At 43.8% G+C, this 26,752-nt stretch overlaps 1 protein-coding gene across 1 annotated transcript in view; it reads right to left on the reverse strand.

Annotated features, from left to right (window-relative positions):
* The window catches only part of LOC129337387 (poly(rC)-binding protein 3-like), a 175,278-nt gene extending 148,931 nt beyond the window's left edge, over positions 1-26,347 (reverse strand). The window contains exon 1 of the mRNA XM_054990991.1: positions 26,264-26,347. The gene's annotated coding sequence lies outside the window, so the exon portion shown is untranslated. The remainder of the gene's footprint in view (positions 1-26,263) is intronic.
* Positions 26,348-26,752: the final 405 nt, after the last annotated feature.

Consider the following 26,752-nt stretch of genomic DNA (forward strand, 5'->3'; position numbering starts at 1 on the left):
GGTAGCACTACGCGCCCGGTAAGACTGCGGATACAGGAACATTTGTCTAAAATAAGAACTCACAATATGGAAGCACCATTGACAAAACACTTCATAACAAATCACACAAGTGAACGTGAGGTTAGATTCTCGGTGGTGAAGGTCATTGACTGTAAGGGCACAACCAATGCCAAAAAAGTTATTCTCCAGTTGGAAACAGAATGGATCTTCAGATTAAACACCATGGTACCTAATGGGTTAAATCAGGAGATGGACTTTTCCTCTTTTTTGTAAATATTACTACGACTTTATAAATATCACTATGACTTGGCATCTTGGTTGGTGCATAGGTCTCTTTAAGAGAAATACAAGCGCTCCAATGACTTGGCATTTAGTATATATTGAGTTCTAGATGTCTGTTCAGAATAAGGCAAAAAGATTTGGATAAACCGAACACTATGGGACCTAAGGTTAAACCAGGAGATGGTCTTTTCCTCTTTTTTGTAAGTATCACTAGGACTTTGTAAATATCACTATGACTTGGCATTTTGGTTGGTGCATAGGTCTCTTTAAGAGAAACACAAGCTCCCTAATTACTTGGCATTTAGTATATATTGAGTTCTAGGTGTCTGTTCAGAAGAAGGTAAAAGGATTTGAGCAGAGCATTATAATGAGCCTGAATAAGTGAGTAGTCTTCATGTCTGTGTTGTGCAATCCTTGTATATAAAAACTTGTGTACATAAATTTGTTAATATGTATCATTTATGCAAGTTATAATGTATCAGTATGAGCACTGTTTGAATAAGCATTGACAAGCTATATTGACATTGAAAATTATATTGTTAAAATTTTATTTGTTAAAAATTTGCAGGGAATTGAATGTGGCCGTGAAGAAGCGGTTGTGGTGAAACGGGAAAAACCGAGGCTGGCAAACCCGTTGCCAATCTCCCGCCGGGAGCTCCCTTTGGGGGGACACGGCAAAAATTGTGGTTTGATTTTCCAACCTATAATGAGAAGAATAAAAATTGAATTCAAATTTGAAGAAGTGGATTCTCTAAGTGGACATTAATTTGGCTTCGTACTGCTGGGATTACAGGAACACTTGTGAACTTTGGGTCTGTTTGGACGCCGTCCCTTCTTTGGAAATATTGCACAGACCTTCCCCTGTCCTTTTGTTTTTTGGATTATTATCCCCACAACAACAATCACCCTGTGAGATGGGTGGGGCTGAGAGAGCTCTGAGAGAGCTGTGACTGACCCAAGGTCACCCAGCTGGTTTCAAGCAGAGGAGTGGGAAATCAAACCAGGCTCTCCAGATTAGAGTCCTGTCACTCTTAACCACTACACCAAACTACTCCTAAGCCTTTCTACCAAGGCCAACTCAAACTTTCTGGGGACCTTAGACTAGGACACCCAACTCATCCCCATTCCCTGCCCCACCACAGGCAGGTGGGAAGACAGCACCTGCCCTCCCCCAGCCCAGCACCATGGCAAGGTGGCACTCAATGTCCTCACCCCACACATGAGGGCAAAGTGGTCCCTTCTAGCCCTGAGCATGGCGGCAAGGAAGAGCCCACACTCCTCACTAACTGTGAAGTAGCACAGCAGGAAGCCGCTGCCCATCTTTTAACCATCCCCCACCACAGTGAGGCAAGGAAGAGGCAAGCCTGGGCCTGCCCCAAAGGGAAGGAACAAGGGAAGGAGCAGACTCCCCACTGGCCGCCCATTGGGGCCGGGGAGCCTCCCGGGGCAGACCCTGATGCTGCAGGGGAACTGGCAAGTGGGGAGTGTGGTGGCAACTGGGCTAGCTGTCATTCCACCCCCTCAGGTGCCCTAGGCGATTGCCTGGGGCCATGTACTGGATAGGCCAGCCTTGCTTTCTACAGCTTAAATCTGGAAGAGGGAGCTAACTGAACTGCTGCCTCCAAGGAGACCAGACTCTCAATACCACCTGATCAGAAAATCTGCAGCAAACGTGAGCTATGGCAAGTACTTTGGTGAGGTCTGACAAAATACTTCATTTGATCTCTCCCAAACCCAGTACCCAACAGCTTCACTGGGTGACTCCAACTCTGAATATTAGGTGAGAAAATTAAAAATGTTTCTCATTTACCAAAGGAGGTAATGTAAAGTGCCACTTCAGAGAACAAACTCTGGACCAGGGGCTTGCTGTGCTCAAATCACTCCTCAGCCTTTCTTTAAGCCTCCTCTATCACTCTCTTCTCAGCCTCCCCCCCACCCTGCCCATATGAAGAGCATAGTGACTCAACTGGGTAGTTTGCCCAGTTGAAATTGATTATTGAAAGACTTTGAACATCAAAAACACTATATAATTGCCTAGCACAATCATTATTATTAACCCTTCCCCCACCATTCATAGGGTTGGATCCCCAGATTTGTTCTGCCAGCCGAATCACTTTCTTCCAGTTGAAGGAGCCTGCCTCCCTCTGGCTCCTTCCACCAGAGGAAAGTACCTCCACTGGTAGAACAGATCCATAATCTTGCACACCTCTACAGATGTCTTTTTCCCTGGAACAAAAAGAACCACCATCTCTGGCCTTTTCCCTCCCACTGGGAATTTCATGCAGCCTACTAAGAACATGTTCTCACAGCAACATTTTTGTTTTCCTTTTATGTATATAAAAAAGTCTCCAAAAAACCCCTCTGGTGTCACTTGAACAATTGGTAGATTTCCTGCTTTACATATAATTACTGCTATTCTAAACACTGAAAGCCCCTCCACTTAATTCCTGACTCTGAGGGCAGCTCAAAATTAGACACATTTGGGCTCAACATTTGACAGGAGCTGCTCTTGAAGAAAACAAGCCTATAAGTGGCTCAGTCGAAGACTCCTCTTAATCTGTTTCATTTGATCAGCAAGAAGTATCCCCACAACCAAATCATGTTGTATTACTCTTCATTCGTGTAATACTGTTCTTGGAGAAAATAATGGATTAAGCTCTTTTCTTTGTCTGAATAAAACGTCTCAATTTCAGCGATAAAGACGTACTCAGCCGAGCCATTAAACAGCTCCGTAAAATGAATCAACAGAGCAGAAGGAGCAGATTTAATTACTGCTTAGAGGTAGGAAGGAGAGCTAATTGCCGGGTCCAGAAGCCACGTGCCAATCTCCCCCCCCCCCCGAACCACGCGCTGCTCAGCCGGGTGAAGCTCTGCAGACTCAGCAGAAGGCCCAAAAGAAGATAAAACATTTTCCCAATAGATTTTAATTTCTTTAAAAAATGAGGTTAGTGTACATTGAGTCCAGCTTTTAGATTGCTGGCTTGGTTCCTTAAGCAGAAAATTCAGGAGATGGAACAGCCTTGTTACATGAGCAAATCATGAAGCGATATTCAGATTTATCGGTTGCACTCCAAGTAGTAAACAGGCTAGAAGAGACAAACACAGAGGAACTGAGAAAGGGACCCTGAGCTGCATTTCTTCTCAATACCTTTTCACAAAACCCAAAAAACACACACATGAAGCTGTCTTATACTGAATCAGACCCTTGGTCCATCAAGGTCAGTCTTGTCTACTCAGACAGGCAGCAGCTCTCCAGGCAGCAGGTCTTGCACATCACCTACTCCACCCACCCCACCCCCACCCCCAGGCAGAAGATGCCTGAGATTGAACCCGGGACCTTCTGCATACAAAACAGATGCTCTACCACAGAGCCACTCGTCTCTCCCACAGACGCCCTGCTGGGAGACGTATATTGTGACACCTCGCCAATATCTCACACCCATCCCCTTTGCACACCCAGAAGCAGGAGGAGACGAAAGGCCACCGTCATGGTTTCTCACAGAGTTGTTGTTATTGTTGGAATCTGCAGAGCAGCCAATTCCAATGCAGTTTTGGTTTTGCTGCTACAAACTAACAGGGCAAACTCCAACTGACCCCAACACCAAAAGGAGATGTTTACATTTACTAGCAAAGGAATGTTTTGGTTGCACCCTCCCTCTCACGCCCTAATTGCCTCTTCTCTCTCCTCCCCTCCTCCTCCCTCCTCTTCTATATTTGACCAGTTTCTGTACCATGCATCTGACGAAGAGAACTTGATTCTCGAAAGCTTATGCTGCAATAAAATTGGTTAGTCTTAAAGGTGCTACTGGACTCTTTTTGATTTTGCTACCACAGACTAACACGGCTAACTCCTCTGCATTCTTGAGCCAGTGTTTGATAAAAGGTAAGGCAGGTGAAATGTTCAGATTAGGAATACTTCATTCATCAAAGTTCTCCCATTGCTTTGGGGGGGGGAGGGTCCTATTATTCCCTAAGAAACTGCATGACTCTTGTCCTGCCTCATGACAAAAGGTGGTGTCTTCACATGCACATGACACTGTAGTATGTGAAGCAGTTTATTCTGGAAACCCTGGAGAAGCAGCTGTCAGGACTGACTATGTTTCTTATGTGATCTAACCAAAGAGACTCCATTTTAATCCTGTCAGTGTTTTAAGTGCTTCTTTTGCAGGTGACAAGCAGCCCAGTATCAGTTATCTCAAAGAAGAGGAATGTTATGACTACAACCTTTCCAGCCTTGGGAAAGTTTCACTCTCTCAGCTTCAAGCCGTTTGTTTTGAGAACTATGGGGGGAGGATGGGACTTGCTGGGTTATGCTATTCTGTACCTTAACCTTTGCCTGTCATTCGTAACAATACTCGTGTACCAGCCAAGATATTGCATCTTGGTTAGTGGACTATAATGGTTGTTTATATTCAGTAAAATCTTTTGAAACCAATGGACTCATGTCTAATTGCAAGAGATAGGCCGGATTGCAACTTTTAATAAGCCACTGTCTGATATTTTGTTACGAATCACATCTGTTCCAATGCCTAAGCCGGGGCAGACGGATACCAAGGCCGCGTCCAACAGGGACCCTTTGTTTGATCCTTATACCTCCCCTGGTTCGGAAGGACTGGAACCTCCTCGACCCGTTCAGGGAGGAACGGAGTCCAGGCGTACTATGCTGTATACCCTCGCACCCGATAGAGCTGAAACTAGGCCCAGGGTGGCAGCAGAACCTCTGATATCCCTGCCTATGCCGTGGCAGTGGGGTTCGAGGCCGAGGGACACGAGGGAAAGGAGAGCGAGTGCGGTATTTACTAAGTTGCAAATGGACGGGAAACGAAGTGTCGGTTCGGTAGCAGAACATTCAAGTAGCCAACCGTGGTATCATTGGAATCGAGAAGCCGACCAATTAGAGTGGGACCGAAGAGGTTCGGAAAGTACCCAGGTGTGGGAGACCTCCCGTCGCGACGTGATGAGTTGGGACTACGCGGAAGTCACCCCGTGGACGGGGCAACGCGAACTGAATGAACAAAGTTGGGTACAATTGCAAAGCCGAACTTTAGCGGTGGATGCTGGAATTTCGGCGGTTACAGGATTAGCGAAAGGAATCCTGGCGGGGATATTGGAAGAAGAGCAAGGTAACGGGGCCCGGGGCATGGGAGAAATTCGGCCATGGCCTCGGGCGACTGCTTCCTATGCAGAATATATGGAAACTACCCAAGTTCCCAATGAACCTCCCCAGAAATATTCTGAAATAGTGGGTGCCACGGCGGCCCCAGGACGTGTACAAATGTTAGAGGAGAGACTTTGTAGTATGGAGGAGAGTTTAGCCCATGCTGTTCACCTGCTCTCCGTACTCATTGTCGGAGGATCAGAGGAAGGCCCCATGCAAGAAGAGGGCGCCCGCAGCCGAGTTGTTGGCCAAGGCCTGGCGGCCCTGCAAAGTATTGTCCCGGGACTACGTACCACCCCGAGGGAGCAACCGCTCTTAATAGCAGATGATCAGCAACAACCGGTACAGCCGCCTGAACAACCTCAGGGGCCAGCGGACGAGAGACCGGAGGAACTTCCCCCTGATGTACCGGGAGGGCCACCGGGAGGAGAGGAAGAGGCACCGCAGGAGCAGCCGCAGAAGCAGCCACAAGAACAGCCGCAGGAGCTCCCGGTCCTCCCAGGAGAACCACCTCTACAGCCGCAGGAGGAGGCTCCGGTACTCCCACTGCCGCCACCGCCGCCTCAAGGGCAGCCGCTTCTCCCACGACTTCCAGCGCCTAGGCTACCTCCACTGCTAAGACCGAGAGGTCCACCTCCGCAAGGCCCTCTGGCTCCACGACCGCAGAGACCACAGCTGAGGCTGCAAGGTCCTCCAATACCGAGACCCCAAGGGATCCCGCAGCCAAGGTCCCAGCACCCTCCGATACAACCACTCCCGCGTCGACCTGACTGGCAGCCAAGGCAGGAACTGGCACCTGTGCCATATTACCCACTCCCAGCACCGGTTACCAGACCTCAAGAGTTACCGATGGGATGGGTAAAATTGGAAGCTACTTTCGACGGGGACCCCTCGAAGTTGGGATTTTTTCTAGTACAAGCACTACAATTCTTCAATTGTTGGGGACATTTATTTGAAGATGAGGCCAGTCAAATCGAACATTTGGGATCCCGGTTGCAAGGAAAGGCAGCAGAATGGTATGTAGCCTTGTACGAATTGGGGGCCCCAGAATTAGATTCGCTACAGGGTTTGGTAGACACGCTCCGAGCGCAATATGAAGACCCATTAGAGGAGAGCAGAGCCCGAACAGAATTACAATCGATCAGACAAGGTAGCATGTCGGCCAGAGACTATGTTACAAAGTTCCGACAGCTAGCCGCCAAATGTCCAAGGTGTGAGGAATCCACCAAAATAATTTTGTTCAAACATGGCATGAATCCCAGATTGTTGGACCGGGCCCTTATGCAAGATAATCCCCCCCACACTCTTGGGTTGGATTCAATTAGCCTGTGAAGTGGAAAACCGTATGCAAGAAGTGCGTCTTGTGGAACAACAACAAACTGCAGGGCACTGGCAAACCTCCATAATTGTAAGAGGGGGCAGGGGAGCAGGATATGCAGCTAGAGGAGCGAGAGATGCTAGATGGCAACAAGGACTGTGCCTACATTGTGGCCAAAGCGGTCACTTCGCAGCACAATGTCCACTCCGGCCTGTGCAAAGAACTCCGTTCCCACCACGGCGCCCAGCCCCTGTCACTCTTCCCCCGCTGTCCCGCCCAACACCCGCTCTGCGAACTACGAGAGGGAGAGGGACTTTCCGAAGAAGTCCTCCTGAGAAAGGATTAGAGCTAGAAGAAATTATGGACTTTGATTCAACCGCTCTAATCAGTGAAGAAGCACCCGAAAGTCCTAATTCAGGAAATGAAATGAATCTGTCGTAAACAGACCCAAATGGCAGATCAAAACTCAGTCAGTTCCCATAGTGGAAAGACCTCAAGGGTCCATACTATTCATGCCTGTTACGTTAATCAATCCTGAAAGAAAGACTCCTATTCGGGTGCAAGCGCTCATTGATTCTGGATGCTCCAGAGATATTATTGCACCAGCTCTAGTGAACGGATTAGTACTCCCAATAAAAGATCTTGAAACTCCAGTCATTTTTGAACAAATGGATGGCACTAATATGAATCCAGTCACCACCGAAACAGCACCTGTCATCACAGGCATGGGACAACATTGGGAGACAAGATCGTTTGTAATAAGCTCTACAGCGAAGTACCCTTTAATTTTGGGGAGCAGATGGTTGTGGGACCACAACCCAGACATAAATTGGACAGCCGGAAGCATCACCTTTAAACACGATAGCTGCAGAAATCATCGTTGGGACCAGAATTGGGGTAACAATCCTACCCTCATGGAACAAGCACTCTTAACCCAGGGGAGGAAATTAATCAAATACCTAAACAGTACAGAGCCTATTTGCAAGCCTTCACTGAAGAAGAGGCCAACACTTTACCTCCCCACAGGAGGACAGATTGTGCAGTAGAAATCATCCCTGGAGCCACATTGCCCAAAGGTAGACTTTATCCAATGAGCCCAAATGAAAGAGAGGAGCTCCGAAAATTCATTGACACTAATCTCCAAAGGGGATTCATCCGACCAGCAAACAGCCCTCATGCTGCCCCAGTATTGTTTGTTAAAAAGAAGGATGGAGGGTTGAGACTGTGCACTGACTTCAGAGGACTTAATGCAGTTTCCTCCACAAACGGCTATCCCATACCTCTCATCAGAGATCCCAAGGTAAGATCTTCACAAAATTAGACTTAAAAAGATGCCTATTTCCACGTTCGTATATGAGAGGGGGATGAGTGGAAAACCGCATTCAATACGCCCTTAGGGCAATACGAATATTTAGTTATGCCTTTTGGCTTGGCCGGGGCCCCTTCGGTTTTCATGTCCATGATCAATGAAGTATTGCACGACTTTTTATATAAAGGAGTAGTTGTTTACCTGGATGATGTGTTAATTTACTCAGAAACCGAAGAAGAACATGTACACTTAGTGCAACAAGTATTAACTACTCTCATGTGCAATAAATTGCCCATCAAATTGTCTAAATGTGAATTTCACAAAACTGAACTTAGTTACTTGGGATATTGCATCTCAAAAGATGGGTTAAAAATGGATCCAGGCAAAGTGAAAGCAGTTCAAGACTGGCAAACTCCCACAAATCGTAAAGGACTGCAATCCTTTCTGGGGTTTGCCAATTTCTATAGAGAATTTACACAAAACTTTGCCCAAATAACTCTTCCCCTCATAGAACTCTTAAAAACTAAAAAAAAAAGGGGAGCAAGCTAAAAAACCGAAAGCGAAATTATTATGGACACCGCAATGCCAATTAGCCTTTGATCTGTTAAAGCAGCAATTTATATCCGAACCAGTGCTGCAACACCCCGACGAAAATCGCCCATTCATAGTACAGGTGGACGCCAGCGATACTGCGATTGGGGGCATCCTCCTGCAGCGGGGGAAAGACGATATTCTCCGACCTTGTGCATACCTTTCACGTAAATTTTCTGAAGCTGAAAGAAATTGGAATGTTTGGGAAAAGGAAGCTTTTGCTGTAAAAGTGGTGCTCTCCACTTGGAGACATTGGCTAGAAGGGGCCCGCCATCCTTTTGAGGTTTGGACAGATCACAAAAATTTAGAAGTGTTACGCAGTCCTCGGAGACTCAACGCCAAACAATTGCGATGGGCGGAATACTTTTCAAAATTCAATTTCACCCTCAAATTCCTGCCTGGCAAAACTAATTTCCTAGCGGACGCCCTCTCACGCATGCCCCAACTCAAAAGCAGGAGGGAGGAGACGATAGACACAGTATTTTCACCTACGCAACTGGGAGGAGTGGTTACTATGCGCAGCCGCACAACACAACCTCCTCACTCAGACCAGGGGTGGAGACAAAAACTGAAAAGCGAAGTCGAAAAGGAGGGGGAGAATGTGCCCAAAGAGAAATTAATTCAATCTGAACAAGGGGAATGGCTTTGGGGCGATCGATTTTATGTACCAAATAGTTTAAGAAAAGAAGTACTGCAACGCTGTCACGATGCCTCAACAGCTGGCCACTACGGATATTTAAAAACACTTCATCTGGTCCAAAGGCAATTTTGGTGGCCAGGCATGCACAAAGACATTTTGCAATATGTGGCTTCGTGTCCCATTTACCTCAGCGCCAAAACGCGAAAAGGCAAACCTCCTGGACTCTTACAGCCCCTTGAAACCCCAAGTAGACCGTGGGAAATTATTTCTATGGATTTCATCATAGATCTTCCCCCCTCCAAAAATCACACCTGCATTTTAGTTGTAGTGGATCTGTTTTCAAAACAAGCCCACTTCATTCCCTGCACTACTATGCCTTCGGCAAAAAAGTTGGCGGATATTTTTCTGAAATATATTGTAAAACTCCATTCTTTTCCATCAAAGGTGATATCCGACCGAGGCAGACAATTTGTTGCCAACTTCTGGCGGGAGCTTATGCAACTTATGGGAATTGAACAAGGTTTAAGCTCCGCCCACCATCCGCAAACCGACGGACAGTCAGAAAAAACTAATCAATTATTAGAACAGTTTCTTTGTTGCTACATCAATTTCCAGCAGGACAATTGGATTGATTTACTGCCTCTAGCAGAATTTTCTTACAACAACAGTGTGCATGCTTCTACCGGAGAAACACCATTCAAAGTAGTTTATGGCTATCACTTTAAACCATTTCCTTTTGAAGCTCTTCCCCCCCCCCCCCCGCAACAACCTCCAAAGACGTTTCACAATGGTGGGGGGAGGCAGCTCAACAATGGACTCTTATTCAGCAACATCTTAACAAAGCTAAATAGGACTATAAAAAATACGCTGATCGCCATCATGCGGCCGAATGGGAATTGCATCCAGGAGACCTTGTTTATTTGTCTACAAAAAATTTGAAAGTTGCTCAAACCAGCCGTAAATTGGCACTAAAGTATTTGGGACTTTTTCCAGTTCGTAAAATCATCAACAAAGTGACTGTAGCACTTGATTTACCAAAGAACCTCTGCCACGTCCATCCTACTTTCCACATCAGCTTGTTGAAAAAGGTCCCCCCAGCAGATCAATGGCACACCCGTGCTCCTCCCATACCAACTCTAATTGATGACCAAGTCCATTATGAAGTACAGCAAATTTTGGACTCTAAAATCAAACGTAATAAGCTGTTTTACCTCATCAGGTGGAAGGACTTTGATTCTGGATTTGATGAGCGGGTGGAGGCTATTCATGTTCATGCTCCTAGATTAGTAAAATCTTTTCACAACCTCTACCCTCTCAAACCTGGGGGAAGGGCATTTTAGAGGGGGCAGAAATGTCAGGAGGACTGACTATGTTTCTTATGTGATCTAACCAAAGAGACTCCATTTTAATCCTGTCAGTGTTTTAAGTGCTTCTTTTGCAGGTGACAAGCAGCCCAGTATCAGTTATCTCAAAGAAGAGGAATGTTATGACTACAACCTTTCCAGCCTTGGGAAAGTTTCACTCTCTCAGCTTCAAGCCGTTTGTTTTGAGAACTATGGGGGGAGGATGGGACTTGCTGGGCTTTGCTATTCTGTACCTTAACCTTTGCCTGTCATTCGTAACAATACTCGTGTACCAGCCAAGATATTGCATCTTGGTTAGTGGACTATAATGGTTGTTTATATTCAGTAAAATCTTTTGAAACCAATGGACTCATGTCTAATTGCAAGAGACAGGCTGGATTGCAACTTTTAATAAGCCACTGTCTGACAGCAGCGACTGCAGAGTTGCCAAGCCGCTTGCTCAGTTCCAATGTCAAAGAAAAACACTGAGGTAATACAGTGAGATGCGTGACTTGCAGTAAATGAAAAGGCAGATCATGGGGAGTTTGAACGATGCCAATCATGTATGTTTCAAAGTTCTCACATCTCAGCTCTTTTCTGATTAAAAAAGAATGCAAGTTTGTATGTGCTTAACAAAGCACTGAGACAATTTACAAAACAAGTGACTAATTGTGACAGTGGGAGTAAGATTACGGCAGTTGACACAGAAGTAAAAATTACTGTGTTTCAAGTAAAAAGAGCTAGCTGATATTTATTCACTGCCACTGAGCTAAAAATAATTCAAAAATACCAGCTTTTTTACAGAGAGCAAAGGCTAGGTTGTGTATTTTGTTCCTTTCATTTCTGAAGAGCTTTACTAATATTTCAAATCAAAGAATATTTCTTACGCAGCTGCAAATATCTATGTAAGATAAAAGCAAAGCCTTGGGAGAAATACTAATCTTTGAAAGAGATTTTTTTTAACTTCAAAGAAAGCTGTGACATCCCATCTCAGGGCCACACTTCCAGTGTCTGGTGACAGTGGCGATCTATTTCTGGTGCTTCTTCTGTAAAGATTTGCAGAACTTCTGGCCAAAAGGCAGCAAACACTTTCACTCTGCCTGTTTCCCAGGAACAATGACAGCAGTACCATTTTGCCATCCATGCAGCTCTACACCGAAGCATGAGGAAATCTTCTACCACTCTTCTTCCAGGTACCACTAGGGGGGTGGGGAACACAGCATAGCAAGAAACCAAACCTTAGAAGTCATCTTTCCTTTCTTTTCCTTCACTTCCCTGCAAAGCACAGCAGGAAAAGGACCGAGCTAGAAGCTCTTTCCCTAATGTCCCAAGTTTCTAATTTAAAGGATTTTTTGCTACCTGTAGCCCCCACTCTTCCACTTCTTTCTCAACCTTGTTCTGCTGCGTATTCAGACCCAGCCTACAGGCATGACCAGATGTTACAGCATTCTGTAATGATGACCAGATGTCATCCCATTCTGTAATGATGTCATAGAAGGAAGACATCATTTGAACAGAACTGGGATTTATCTTCGAACTCCAGATGCTGTTAAAAGGCAGCTTTGCTTGACCCTTGGATCTTGCACTTTGTATTTGGCCTTCAAATCCAATTCTTCAAATACTCCATTTTAAGCTGAACATAGCTTTGATAGGAGACAATGGGCAGTTTTCAAACATCTGGAATTTAAGTCACTTTCACTTCACACAGGAACCCAGGTAAGCTAAAAATGCTGCGCACTAAAAGAGCTAGGGAAAAAGAATCAGCAACAACTTTGGGATTTGCTGGAACTTATTGCTATGAATGTGTTAATTTCTTTCTCTGCTGGGATAAAACTACACATGATGCTCTGTCAGGTGAATGTTTTCCCCAAACATTTTTTTAACAGGAAGTCACTGTAGGAAGTTGCTATGACCCAACTTTAAAAGGAGGTTTTGCACACCAGAACAGGGTGGCTCATAACAGCAAATCCACTAACAAGATTTTAAAAGAGCATTAAAACAATAGAAAGTGCAAAATCCAACAGCTGAGTGTGATTGTCTCACTTTAAACCTTCTGATATGGAGTTACAAGGAAAATCTGTGGCCTCTCTTAAAGACTCATAGAGTTGCTGAAACAAACATTTTGGCGGGCTTGAGCCTGTCGTAGATGAGACATAGAAAGATGAACCCCCAGGAAATCAGACCTAGGAAAAAGCAAGATTCACGTTCAGTAGCACCTTAAAAATACCTGCTGAAGGGAGCTCTGACTCCTGAAAGCTCCCGCCCTGGAAATCCAGTTGGTCCTTAAGGTGCTGCTGGGCCCTGGATCTTGCACTTCTACTGCAGACCAATATGGCTTCCCACCTCAGACACTGGGAAGACAATCTTTCTCAGGAAGAGAGGGCAATAAAGTTCTCACATTGCCATGGAGCAGAGAGGAGGTTCCAACCATTTGGCTCAACTGCCAAGCTAGGCTAGAAGGGTGACTGTTTTAGTAAAGGCAATAAAATCCTCTGTGGTTCATGTATTCCCAAACAATGAGAGGGAGATGCCATGGATCCCACAAGGGCTTTTTTCTTCCAAATGACAGGACTGGGAGGGGGCAAACCATCCATCAGCAGAAGGAGCTGAAAAGATCAGTGTGTCCTTTGTGTGTGGGTTTGTGCTGGACCAGTCCAGGAGCAAGGGGGTGGGGGGAGGGATTTTGCCTCTGTCCCCTGTGCTTTGGGGAATGTTCATCCATCCCACGTCTTGAATCAGGATGCCAAGTGAACATCCGAGTGGATCTACTTAAACTGTTTCATTTGCTTTTATTGGTTATGCCTTGCTTTTGTGTCATGATATTCCCTTCCTAGCATTTTCTGTGCTCTGCAATATATGCAATCCTAAACAGTTACTCTAATCTAAGACCTACTGAAATCAATGGGCTTAGACTGGAGTAACTCTCCTTAGGATCGCACCACTAGTATAGTACAATAAAGATCTTTCTCTGTTTAAGAAGGTTGTGTCTAGATGCCTACTCATATACATGTGCTTAGGGTCAGTGCCAAACTGCTGGTCAAAGGGAAGTGTGGAAATAAGTTTGGTGGTGGCAGGACTGAAGGAGGTATAGCCAAGGAGAGAGGAAACGTGGAGAATTACCTTCTTGTATGCAAACGAGCACACGCATCGCCCCTGGGACCCTAAGAGAGCCTACTTCATCATATGAATGAAACAACTTCTTAGTTAGCAGCAGAAATGTACATAAGGTGCCACAAATCTTATTTTTTGTGGTTTTGATACAACAGACTAACATATCTGCCTCACTGGAATGAACTTGGCAGGGTAAATCCAGATGCACTTATGATGGTACTTCTTTCAAAAAGTAATCAGAGAACCATGGGAAGGAAATCCAAAGGCAGAGGACCATCCCTAAGAGCTCTTCTCTTATATCATTAATTATTCAATGATATTAACATTTTAGTGCAGCAAAAGGAAAATATCATGTAGTATTTATTTATCCCATCCATCTGTTAATTGGTAGTGAGAGTGATGGCGTCTTCAAATGTAAAGTCAGTGGTGAAAATGTTAAAATACATAATACGTTTCCTTGTATATCTACTATTTTTATTCCCTAAAAATATTCTAAGTATCTATTGATTATGCACTGAATATTTCCATAAAACTGATTAAGAAAGCCATTTTTCTTCTTAGATAAGGGCAGTGAAGAGGGCAAAGCTTCCATTTAAAAATCATAATTTTTCAAAGTGAATATTCCTAAAATATGACACAGCTTCTGTCCATGAGAAATTGAAACAATTTCAAAACTGAATAAAAACATTGCTGTTTTTATTCAGTTAAATTATTGAATGAAATTAATTCTAACAGGCATAGACTCCCCTTTTAAAAGAATATAAATCAATATTAATTGTCAATTACAGTCCAGACCGTAATTCTTTCCATTACTATCAGCTCTATGTACTATCAGTACATAGACTTGATATGCATGTACGTATACAAAACTCAAAGGGTTGCTGTCGGAGATCAGCTATCTCCAGAATGGGAATTTTCTTTTGGGGTCCCACAGGGTGCAATCTTATCTCCCATGTTGTGTTTTTTCTCACTATGGTGTGAAGCCCAGCTGAACCTAATCAAGGGAGCTCAGTCCTATAAACTCAGTAGATTAGCTCTCTACTAACTGAGAACGCTTTGCCAACTATGGGAAGTGTGGAGACAGTTTTTTTTTCGTCTTTGCAAGTTACTGAATTGGCTGAGACACAAATAATTTACTTTTGGGTAAGTCTGTATAGAGTTATGTCTTTTTGTTGTAGACTGGGCTTCACACTTAGTAAAAAAAAATTATAATAACTTTAATAACAGTTCCAGTTCTGAGGAGATTGTCTTTATGAATATTATTGATGGAGAGACTCTCTGGCTGATTCTGCACACGTTGGATAATGCACTTTCAATGCACTTTAGCAATTGTCTGAAGTGGATTTTTTGTTCCGCACATGAAAAAATCTGTTCCAAATGATCTATAAAGAAGATTGGAAGTGCATTATCCAACGTGTGCGGAATCAGCTTCTGAGGAAACTACGATGGAAGCGGAAGTAGACCTAGGCATCTCATTAGCAGTTCACCTCGGAATACAGCTTATTAGCTTTATTTACGGCTTGGCTAGTCACGACTAAACCAGTAGCTTTTTGTACTATTTCTTTTACTGTTCAGCCCTGCTCTTGATTCAGTCCCTTGTGTGAGGTTGGTGGCTATTGTTCCACCATAGCCTCTACCAGTGGGTCTTTCTGTATTATTGCCATTACATTTTGTATATTGTGAATTGTGTGCTTTTCTACAGATGTCTGTATTGTTTTCATTGAGTTTACCTAGTTGTATAAAATCGTAATATGTCCAGTGTGTATCTGTGTTAGCATATAATTAATACTTAGTGGATTCTTTCACGGATATAAATACATAATTTGATATATAATTGTTCTATTCATTATTCTTGATTTTAGTGCAATGTTATTTTTGTTTCTGCTGCTCTTAACAACTATATCAAACTGGCTGTCACGATGCTGCATGACAATGATGATGATGATGACGATGATGTCATCCCATCTAGTTGCATTAAACGCATGGCAATGCCTCTTGGTGTTTTGAAGGTAAGAGACGAGCAGAGGTGGTTTGCCATTGCTTACCTCTGTGCAGCAACCCCGGACTTTTCTGGTGGTTTCCCAAGCATTTACTAACCAGGGCTGACCCTGTTTACTAAGTTTTAATGACTAGTTATTGAATGTATGGATGGGCTGCCCTCCTTGAACAGATTGGTAGAGTATCCAGACATCAGAAACTTATAATTATGAGTGACTTCAATTACCCCGATATGTACTGGGAGACAAGCTCAGCAAAGCGACAAGACTCACGCAACTTCCTGACCTGCCTGGCCGATAACTTCCTTTTTCAAATGGTGGAGGAAGCTATAGGGGGCTCAGCCATATTAGACTTAATATTAACTATCAGGGAAGAATTGGTAGATGGGGTGAAGGTGGTGGGGACCTTAGGGGGAAATGACCATGTCCTCCTTGAATTCCAGTTGCTGTGGGGAGCCAAGGAAGTTTGTAGCCAGACTCATAGGTTAGGTTTTCGTAGGGCCAACTTCAATGAACTCAGAGGCTTGACGAGAGTCATTCCGTGGGGGAGTGTGCTGGAAGGAAAAGGAGCAAGTGAAGGGTGGGCTCTTCTCAAATATGAGCTTTTGCAAGCTCAAACCTTGCTATTCTAGCAAGATGGAAACATGGTAAGGGTTCCAAGAAACTGATGTAAATGAACAGAGAGCTCCAGAATAAGCAAAGGGAGAAAAAGGAAATGTTCAGGAAATGGAGAGAAAGACAGACCTCTAAAGAGGAATATATGAGGTCCTGCAGATCAGCCATCAGAGAGGCCAAAGCTCAGTATGAGCTGGGTCTGGCCAGGGGGGTCTTTACAATAAGAAAAACTTCTACAGATATGTGAGCAGCAAACTCAAGGTAAAAGAGGCAATTGGACTGCTGTTGGGAATAGATGGAGAAACTCTGATGCAGGACAGAGAAAAATCAGACAGGCTTAACGACTTTTTTGTCTCTGTTTTCTCTGAAGAACTCAGGCACATCTAGAGATAGTAGAAAATGTGGCAGGACACCTGAGTGGCTAGTTGACATTGACAGAGAGGTTGTGGAGAGCCACCTGGCTGCACTGGATGAATACAACCCTCTGGGCCAGATGGTGTGCACCCAAGAGTGCTCAAAGAACTTTCTAGAGAACTTGCAGAGCCTCTGTCCATCATCTTCAAGGCCTCCTGGAGGATTGGGGATGTGCCACAAGACTGGAGAAGAGTGTTATCCTAATCTTTAAGAAAGGGAAGAAAGATGACCCAGGAAAAAACAGGCCAGTAAGTCTCACTTCTGTTGCTGGGAAGATATTAGAGCAAATTTTAAAGCCATCTGCTATGCCCATAGCCATCTGCTATGCCCGTATACGGACTCCCAATATTTGTTTAAATAGCCTGCTCCTGGACTATTTTAATGATTTTTAAAAAATTATTATTGATTTTGTGTTTTTGTGATTTTGATGTATTTTTTAATGTTGTTAGCTCTCCTGAGTCCATCTGTGGGGAAGGTGGGGTATAAATCGAATAAAATAAATAAATAATAAATAAAGGGATTGACCTGTAAGCATCTGAAGGACCGCTTAGTGATCCGGGGAAGTCAACATGGTTTTGTCCCCAACAGATCTTGTCAGACCAACCTGGTTTCCTTCTTTGATCAAGTAACGAGCTTACTGGACCATGGGAACTCTGTCGGCGTGATTTACCTGGATTTCAGCAAAGCTTTTGATAAGGTTCCCCATGACATTCTTAAGGGTAAACTGGAAGACTACAGACTGGACTATAGGACAGTTTGGTGGATAGGGAACTGGTTAGTGGTTAGAGGACAGCACCCAAAGAGTGGTAGTCAATGGCATTTCATCAGATTGGAGGGAGGTGTCCAGTGGGGTGCCACAGGGTTCGGTTTTGGGCCTGGTACTTTTCAATATTTTTATCACTGATTTGGATGAAGGGGTAAACGGGCTACTCATTCAATTTTGTGATGATACCAAATTGGGAGGAGTGGCAAACACCCAAGAGGATAGAGTTGAAATTCAACAAGACCTGAATACTCTGGAGAAGTGGGTAGTTGTGAACAGGATGCAATTCAACATAGATAAGTGCACAGTACTACATCTGGGTCACAAAAATGTGAAGCACAAATACAGGATGGTGGATACACTTCTGGGCAGTAGTATATGCGAAAGAGATCTTGGAGTAAGAGTGGACTGTAAACTAAATATGAGCAGTCAGTGTGATGCAGTGGCAAAAAAGGCAAACTCAGTCTTGGGTTGTATCAAAAGGGCCATTGCATCGCAATCGCAGGAGGACATAGTCCCTCTCTATACTGCCTTGGTCAGGCCGCACCTAGAGTATTGTGTGCAGGTCTGGAGGCCTCACTTCAAAAAGGATGTGGACAAAATGGAGAGGGTGCAGAAGAGAGCGACGAGGATGATCAGGGGTCTGGAGACTGAGCCCCACGAGGAAAGGCTGAGGGCCTTGGGAATGTTTCATTTGGAGAAAAGGAGATTGAGGGGGGACATGATTGCTCTCTTTAAATATTTGAAAGGCTGTCATTTGGAGGAGGGCAAGGAGCTGTTCTGGTTGGCAGCTGAGGATAGGACTCGAAGCAATGGGCTTAAATGACATGCAGAAAGGTACCAGCTGGATCTTAGGAAAACCTTTTTCATGGTCAGAGTAGTTCAAAGGTGGAATCAGCTGCCTAGGGAGGTGGTGAGCTCCCCTTCACTGGCAGTTTTCAAGAAGAGGCTGGATGAATATTTGTCGGGGATGCTTTAGGCTCATCCTGCACTGGGCAGGGGGTTGGACTAGAAGGTCTGTATGGCCCCTTCCAACTCTGTGATTCTGTGATTCCTGACACTCTAGTTTGCAATACTCCTCCCACCTTCTGCTTGGATTATAAAGATTCCCACCTTTTCCTACTCCATGTATCTGACAAAGGGCGCTTTGACTCTCTTAAGTTCATACCCTGGAAAACTAGTTGGTCTTTAGGTGTTATCAGACTTAGATCTTGTTCTTCTACTACAGAACAACATGGCTACCCTCCTGAAACCCTTTAATGCATGTAATTCACCAAGCGAAAGAATTCCTATGAAATATTACTCTTTCGGAATGATTACTGAAATTGTGTTTCTTGTTCACTGCTGAGGCTTTTCCCTCTAGAAGCATGAATTTCTTCTGATCCTATATGTTTTAACATAATTCCTAAGTCGAAATAATATAATTTCCCCCTTTTTTGTTTACTGCAATGTTGATAAGTCTCTATTTAGGCTTTTTTTCTCTCTTTGGCGATTAGCAAAAAATACATGTTCAGGTACTTGACATACCTCTGAGCACCTTTAGATCGACCTCTAACAATTGGCATATTTGTAATTATTGTCTGAGTTCAAACTAAAGGGGTGAATCTTATGGAAAAATTTCAGAGAAAGGGTTTTCAAAATATATCTGCCTTTCCTTCCCCTTTTCCCATCAGCCCCATGTAATGCCATAAAATCCTCTGCTTAGGATCAGGGGATTCCTATTAATAACAAGCACCACTGCACAGATGAGATGTGTGTGAAGTGTGTGGAGGTGTGTGGTGCAAAAATAGAATGAGATTGTACATATCTACGCTTCCTACTAGCAACAGAGTAAGTCTCCCTCCCCCCCCCATGTATTCTGCCCACTGTTCACCCAGCTGTGCTCACGTCACGACGGATTAGCCCTCTCTTTCAAACCCTTATGAGAACGACTGATAGAGGTGTAGAGTTCTTGTTAGCAGACAGATCTCCTGACATCACTGAGAAGGTGGCAGAATTCTGGGCAAATGTGCTGAGGCTGAGAGAAAAGGAAAAAATTGGTAAAGGGGATAGGAAGGGAGAGGCCGGGGGGAAGCAGGAGGGAGGAGCTTGACTGCGATACCTGTGTTTTTTTGTCGGGTTCCTGGGGAAGGAAGGTTTATTGTTGCACTTCATTTTTATTAGTAGTTAGGGTTACAACCACCTGTTAATTTATTCTGCTCTTATTTCGACAAATTGGCAAATTATACTGTACTGATATGGCCATTGCTTTCTCAACGCTTTTACTATGCCAATAAAGGTTACTGGAAGTGGAACTGGAATGAGAAGCTAGAAACAGTTTTGGTTAATTTCCTCTCTTCACTGCAGTTGCTTGTGTGGTAGTTATTTATGAAGGCCCCCTGCCCCCCAGAAAAGGATTTTGGGACATGCAGGGAGCTCCTGGGAGAAGGCGATGGTGGAGAACTCCACAGGATCCAACTCAAAGGTTTTATATAAAACATACTACAATCAATGCCAAAATATGTTCAATACCTCTTTGCTCTTGAACTGAACACCCATGTACTTGCACTTAAGATTTGCATAGCTGGAGGCATGGTGGATGTTAGCTCAATGGGCTTCAGGATCATCAAAGGAAATTTATACAACAGTTATACTGTTATGTCTGTTGGTGTCATTCTTCATGTAGGTATTTGTCAGAACTTACTTACCAGTTCCAAGTTAATGGTGGGAGAAGATGAGAGGGATCTGCAATCCCATTTAGAAGTCTTTGGGATTGCTCATGGCAAGTGAAATAGAGCAAGAAGCAAGACAGCTGAGCTTTTCAGGCTCCTAAAAATTATGGTCAGTTCCCAATCCCACCCAGTATTTCTGGATGCCTGTTTTTAAAAGCTAAACTATGTCCAAAACAATTGATTTATCTTATTACTGATTCTCCAATGAAAAACTGAATTTAGGATAAGACGAAAACTCTTTCAACTGATTGGCTGCTAATCCAAAACTGCCTGCAACAATTTGATATATACTATGCTGGGAAGAGATATTTCCTAGTGTTCATTCAATTTACCTGCACAGGACCCTAGGGCGCTGTGCTTTAAACACACACACACACACACACATATGCAGACATACTGCTCCAGTGGGTCAATAACATTAGCTTAATTAAATTGATTTCCCTTCCACCATTTAGACCAGAGGAAAATTGTATGGCATGAAAACAAAAGAGATGATTTAGCTATTGGTTCCAAAGACAAACACAGATACGTTTTATCAATAACTGTACATAAAACACTGAATGACACAACACTAAACTGAAACATTCAGAAAATATTTTTTAAAAAGACAAACTGAGTCTTGAAATTCAAGTCATGCTCAAACTATATCCATTTTTATTGCCTACCTAAACCAAACTCCAATAATTATAAACCATCTTAGAGCATTTGCTTTATAAAGCATAAATGACGACAGCCTGATGTAAGCTTTCTTTCATTGGCAATTGATTTGTACAACTTACTGAGGCTGCACATCCATGAGCAGGTGCCCTACGCTTATTAACTACTTGCAAACGGCACTTTGTATTTTATGAGGGTATGCACGAAAAAGCCTAACAAAGCAGTTAATGTGAAATAGGTTGTTCCAGATAACTAGTCCATAGGTGGCCATTTAGAGTGGGCTGGGCTTCTCATGTGTCCCAATGAGGTGGAAGTCAGGTGGTGAAATCCCGAAGTAATAGAATGGACAACAAAACGTCATTGAAGATGGTGGATGACCTGTTTGAATACTCTGTAAAAAAAAAATCCCTGCATGTGGAAAGCTGGAACAGTAAGAAAAAAGCTGCATTTAAGACTTTCTCCCTTATGTGCTAATTAGTTTTTTCCTTTACTTCTTGCTTAAACTTCTTGAATAAAGAAGCATTTAAAATGGTAACACTTTACTAGCACTCTGAAGTCCACTTTTCCACCTCGGGACTCTACCACATCATTTTAGGTGTAGACCAAATAAGAAGTAGCTTAACACAGTGTACAAGGAACCTCATGGTAAGCCGGCTGCTTGTAATATGCTGCTAAATGGTGGGGAGGTTTTTACCTCTTCCCTGATTCCTTGGCTTTCTGGTCATGTGTGAACGGATGGGCAGAGCAGCTGTAGTCCCATGACCTGTCTCAGACACAGTCCAAGGAGTGACACCTTACAGACTGGGAGTGGGGGGTGGAGAAGATGCATTCCCAGAGTCTGAGACCAGCAATTCAACTTGTGCTAGTGAGGACTCTATTCTTAGACATCCCGGCCAACTGACCTTCTTGCTCTCTCATAGAGACCTCCCTTCCCTGAGAGTGAGCAAATGGAGCTCAATTGATTGTGACGCAGGGCAAGCCAGAGTTCTGCCCCTTTAAAGTAACCTGAAGCTGACTGTAATCAGCTCTTTCTGCTGAGCTTGGCCATTTGTCGGATCTTTGCTTGGACAGGCAACCCATGGAGCTCTCCAAGGTACTCACAGCCTTGCTCAAACCCAGAGATTTCCTACCTGCAGCTCTCTACCTGTTCCCCATCATCACCTCCAGAGGACCCCGGATTGAAAGGGACACAGGTAATAGTTATGACATAGTCTTTGTCCATCAAAGATTCTTGAAAAATCATATAGAAAACTAAAATCTGACTTTTGAAGCTAGATTCATGATAGCTTCATGTTTGTTACTGGGTGATTCCGCACTAGTGGTTTTCCACTGTTCAGCTTCCAAATGACCTCGATTTTTCTTTGTGTTTCCACACGTGGGAAGGCAATCCCAGCAGCACCTTCGAAGTCACTGCAGGTTTTGTCCGTTTTTTTCCCCCATCCTGCTTTTCCCCAACTTATTTGTCCATTCACAGCAGATTAGGAATTTTAATCATGAAAGATCCTTTATCCGATGTTCTCCCCACCCTTGCCCTTTTCTCTCGCCCTTCGAATCAACTTAATTTGATTGGCCAATCATGTTTTCTAAGCCACACCCACTAACTTTCCCTTCCCCTCGTTTTTTTAAAAAAAATATAAAAATCATTGCAATGTTTCTACAAGTCTATGCAGAAATGTATCCCGTGTCATGTAACAACAGCTGCCCAATAATGGGTCCATTTTTCAACGTGCCAAATTTGTTACTTGTTGCTCGCTGACAGCTGACAGCTTCTGAGGCAGAGGGAAAGTGGGGTCATCAGTAACCATTTTCCCTCCAAATGTCAATAACCAATACTCATTCCACGATATCGGCGGGAAATGCACTGACCTATCAGATGTGTTTGTTTGATGCAACGTTTATATGTAGCAAGGTTTTTTTGGGATTTTTTTTTTAAATGAAGAAGACGCACGTCTGTCAACACTTCCCCCGGAAAAAGCAATGAGGACTCGATTTTTATACTGGCAAATTCCATACAATGGACTTTGAGCATGATGAAATGAAATGTCAATGCAAAACAAAAGCCTTAATGTGGAATCAGGGAGCGGTGGATTCGTACGACTCCACTGCAGCACGACTGCTCAGAAAGTCCGATCAAAATCGATCATGCGGAATCCCCCACTAGCTTGGGTGGGGGAGCTGAAATGATTTTTATATGTGATACTCCTCTCCCCTCACTACAAATATAAAACCTACAATGGCTAGAATGTCTACTGTATTTAAAAACATGTCCTGTGTTAATTCTGAGCCTGAACATCATGAACACAAGACACCAACAATGCAAGAAGTTCGAGGCACTTAAGCCTCATGTGCACAAACAGCCTTTCAGCTCACCCTTGGTGCCACACAACTATCCCTTTCCAGACTGGCCATTAGCATCAAGAAGAACTAATGATCAGACTCGTTTCTACTTGGGCAACACACTTCATTCACAAAAGAGGTGCCAGCTCTCCTTTTCAGATCTAGCAATGATTGGCTTATCAAATTTTGAGTAACAAACACTACCCAGATGAATGGAAATGATAACAAAACATACTGCATTTTGCACACTTTTGCCGCTAGGGTCAGGGACAGTCTAGGATGAGCAACACATGTCTACAATAATTATGCTTCATTTTGGGCACTGGTGGAGACCCAGTGTGGTGCAGCGGTTGATGGGTTTGACTAGGATCTGGGTGACCCAGATCTGAACCCCCCACTCTGCCATGGAAGCCCACTGGGTGACATTGTCACGCACCCTTGGCCTAATCTACCTCATACAGTGGTGGTTGCGAGAATAAAGTAAAGGAGAGGAGAATGATATAAGCTACTCTAGGTCCCCATGGCGGGGGGGAGTATAAATGAAGTAAATAAAATAAGCTGTGGTTTGAGTGTAAACACTATTTATTTAGGAACCTTGATCTTTTTTCTATTCTCATACCATCCTACCTGTTTATCATTCTTTAACAAAGCCTCATTTTATCTTCACACTGGGGGAAGTCTGAAAAAGCATTGTTTAAAATAAACTGATATGAGGAAATATCATTTACATTCCATTAAGATGAACTAATATCCATGGATTCACAGTGGAAAAGGCTTTTAAGTTTCAAATACAAAATAAAAGCTATCTCAAAAATTTGGGAGGATTAGCAGGATAAAAATAGGTTGGAAGGCTCGTAGTGTTTTCCTGAAAAACTGTAGGCAGGTAGTGCTTGTCCTAAAAATTGCAGCCCTTAGTCTGGCCACTTCAGCCTGCACAGCAACAGCTCTCAAGGAGCAGTGACACTGCCCATATCAACCACTCTTGGAGCATGACGCTCCATGAGTCACTCAAGCAGACATGCATGGGGAGTTCCCTGGACCTGATTCAGACTGGGGAGGAACTAAGAAGAGATTTCAGCCTTCCCCACTGTGTCATTTTGACAACCTGAGGCAGCCAAGAAGAGCTGCTATTGGTCCTGTTGAGGAAATGTACGTGTACTGATGGGCCACGCGTAAGTTTTCCCAACAAGCAAACAGCAGATCCGGTGGTCCATTTTAGGTGAGGAAATGGTGCTTGTGGGAAGATTAAGAACTCTCTCTCAGCACACCAAGGTCCTGATTTGCCTAAGAATCAGGAATCCCCCGGGCACGCCTGCTTGACAGGATCTGGGCAGACCCATTAATCATAGAATGTAGTTACGTTCTGTGATATTTATTGAGGGATGAAGGAGGAGGAAAACAGACACCATCTTTTATGGTTTGATGAGATAAGCATCTTGTCTCAATCTTGATTACTTCAATGTACACAAGGACCACTCCACATCCACATTTTCTCACAGGCCTTTCCCTATGAAACCGCTGCTTTTGCTGAAATTCAACTGCAGATTAATCGTGATGCATCTCACTGCACTGCCCCACGCGCCCATTGGTGCGAGGAAGAGCACAGTAAGCAGCCTTCCAGTGAAGCTGAATTAACCACCTAGCACAAGTCCAATGGGTAGTAATAAATGAATGTAGTCATTCAGTCCCACAGTATGTAAAATCAATTACAGGTCACCAGTGCCAGGAATATGAACAGATTTGGATCTGGATATCTGAAACAGAAGAAGAGCCAATTCCACTCAATGTTAGGTTACAAATGGAGAGGAAAGTTGACGTGGCCCTGACGTTTTCACTGGCACCTGCAATTTGGGGGAGGGGTAACATCTTGTTCTGTCTTAAATCTCATCCGGGAAAGAGCATTGCCTCACTATGTTGATTAGATCTTCAGTGGGAATAATTAAGCAGGGAAAGGAATGGATGTTCACTGTAGTCAACATGCAACAGAAATCAAACAACGAACACACATTTCCTGACCTACTGCTCATGACAATATTCTCTGAACGAATTCCATGTCACTGAGAAGGAAATGATAATAGGAGTCTGTGAAGGTCTGTGAAGGTATTGCCACTTAAACAGAGGTAGCACGTTGTGTAGTTCAACCAGAGTGGTCTCTACCCCAACCTTCTACTAAAAGACTGAAGACAAGTGGCCTTCTAAACGCAGTCAATTCATATGAGACATCAGGGAAACAGCATTAAAAAACTCGACCTTTTATTTGCTACTAGGGAGTAGAGAAATAAGGATGTTCAGCAAAGAGGCTTAAAACTATTTAGAACTAACTCACAGCTTTTACTGGGCTGAAGAAGTTATAATATTTCAGCTGTCAGCTCCTGGGAGTAGTGAAGTTAACAGCCAAGCATTTATTTTTCAGGTGCATATTAGCCTTTGCTCTTCCTCAGAGGTCACAATGTCAAGGTGAGCTTCTTCCTGAAACTACAGATCTTTATTCAGTTTCCCTTGGACTCCGAGACTGCCACAGTCCCTTCCTATAGCATTCACTCTGCTAGCCTGCTTTCCCACAAAAGACAGACTCTGAGATGTCTCCTGAGAAAAGATTTTCAGCCTATCTTCCTGAAGACCCATCCCTATCTCCAAACATTCAGTATTTTACACAGAAGACAACCTCTGGGACAGGATCCTTCCTGTCTCTCACCCTCTGAAGGCTCAGACCCTATCTGAACAGATTTTTGTCTCTCACTCTCTTTTGTTTTTTCAACCATCCATAGTTGGTTGTTATCTGATCTGCACATACACCAAAAAGGCATTCACAAGACTGGTGAGTGACAGAACGGGGCAGAACCTCTGCACGTTTTTGTCAGTGTCATCATATTGAAAATGCATCCAAGGGACAGATTCACATCCTTTACGCTCCCCACCAACAGATTCGCATTCCCACTACACAGAACATCTCTTGGCTTATAACTATGATGACTGCTGAGGCTCAGAGACACAAAGAAAAAATCAGGTGCACTTACCTATCAACAGACACTGCAGGAGCTTTGAAGCAATTCATCAATTGTCTCCTTTCTGGTAACTATTGCTACGGTTAGGTGAGGTGGGAGTATTTTGAACTTGTGGTTGAATTATGTTCTGGAAAAAAAAATCAAGGGCTTATCAATAGCATAATAAAGTAAAATGGCATATTTACTAGCCAAAGTTGATGTCACCGTCCAGTTGCATTGAAATCTGTCCTTCAGTAAAAGTTGTCACTTACTCACTCCTCACCACAACTGGGCCTTGGATCCCTGGACATGGAGAGAGGAAACTGTTGCCTTTCAGACAGACAGTGCTCCCTTGTGAGTCTCCTGGACAGCCCACGTAAACCGGCTTTCTCAGAACTTCTCAAAAAAACTACTGCTTAAGTAACCTTAAATGTGTGGTGAATGCTATTGTCTGCTCTGGGCCGTGACTGGCAGTCCTGAAGAATAGTTGTTGCAAGCACAAGGAAATGAAACATTTTTAAT

Source organism: Eublepharis macularius, chromosome 11 (assembly GCF_028583425.1).
Source record: "Eublepharis macularius isolate TG4126 chromosome 11, MPM_Emac_v1.0, whole genome shotgun sequence".
NCBI lineage: Eukaryota > Metazoa > Chordata > Lepidosauria > Squamata > Eublepharidae > Eublepharis > Eublepharis macularius.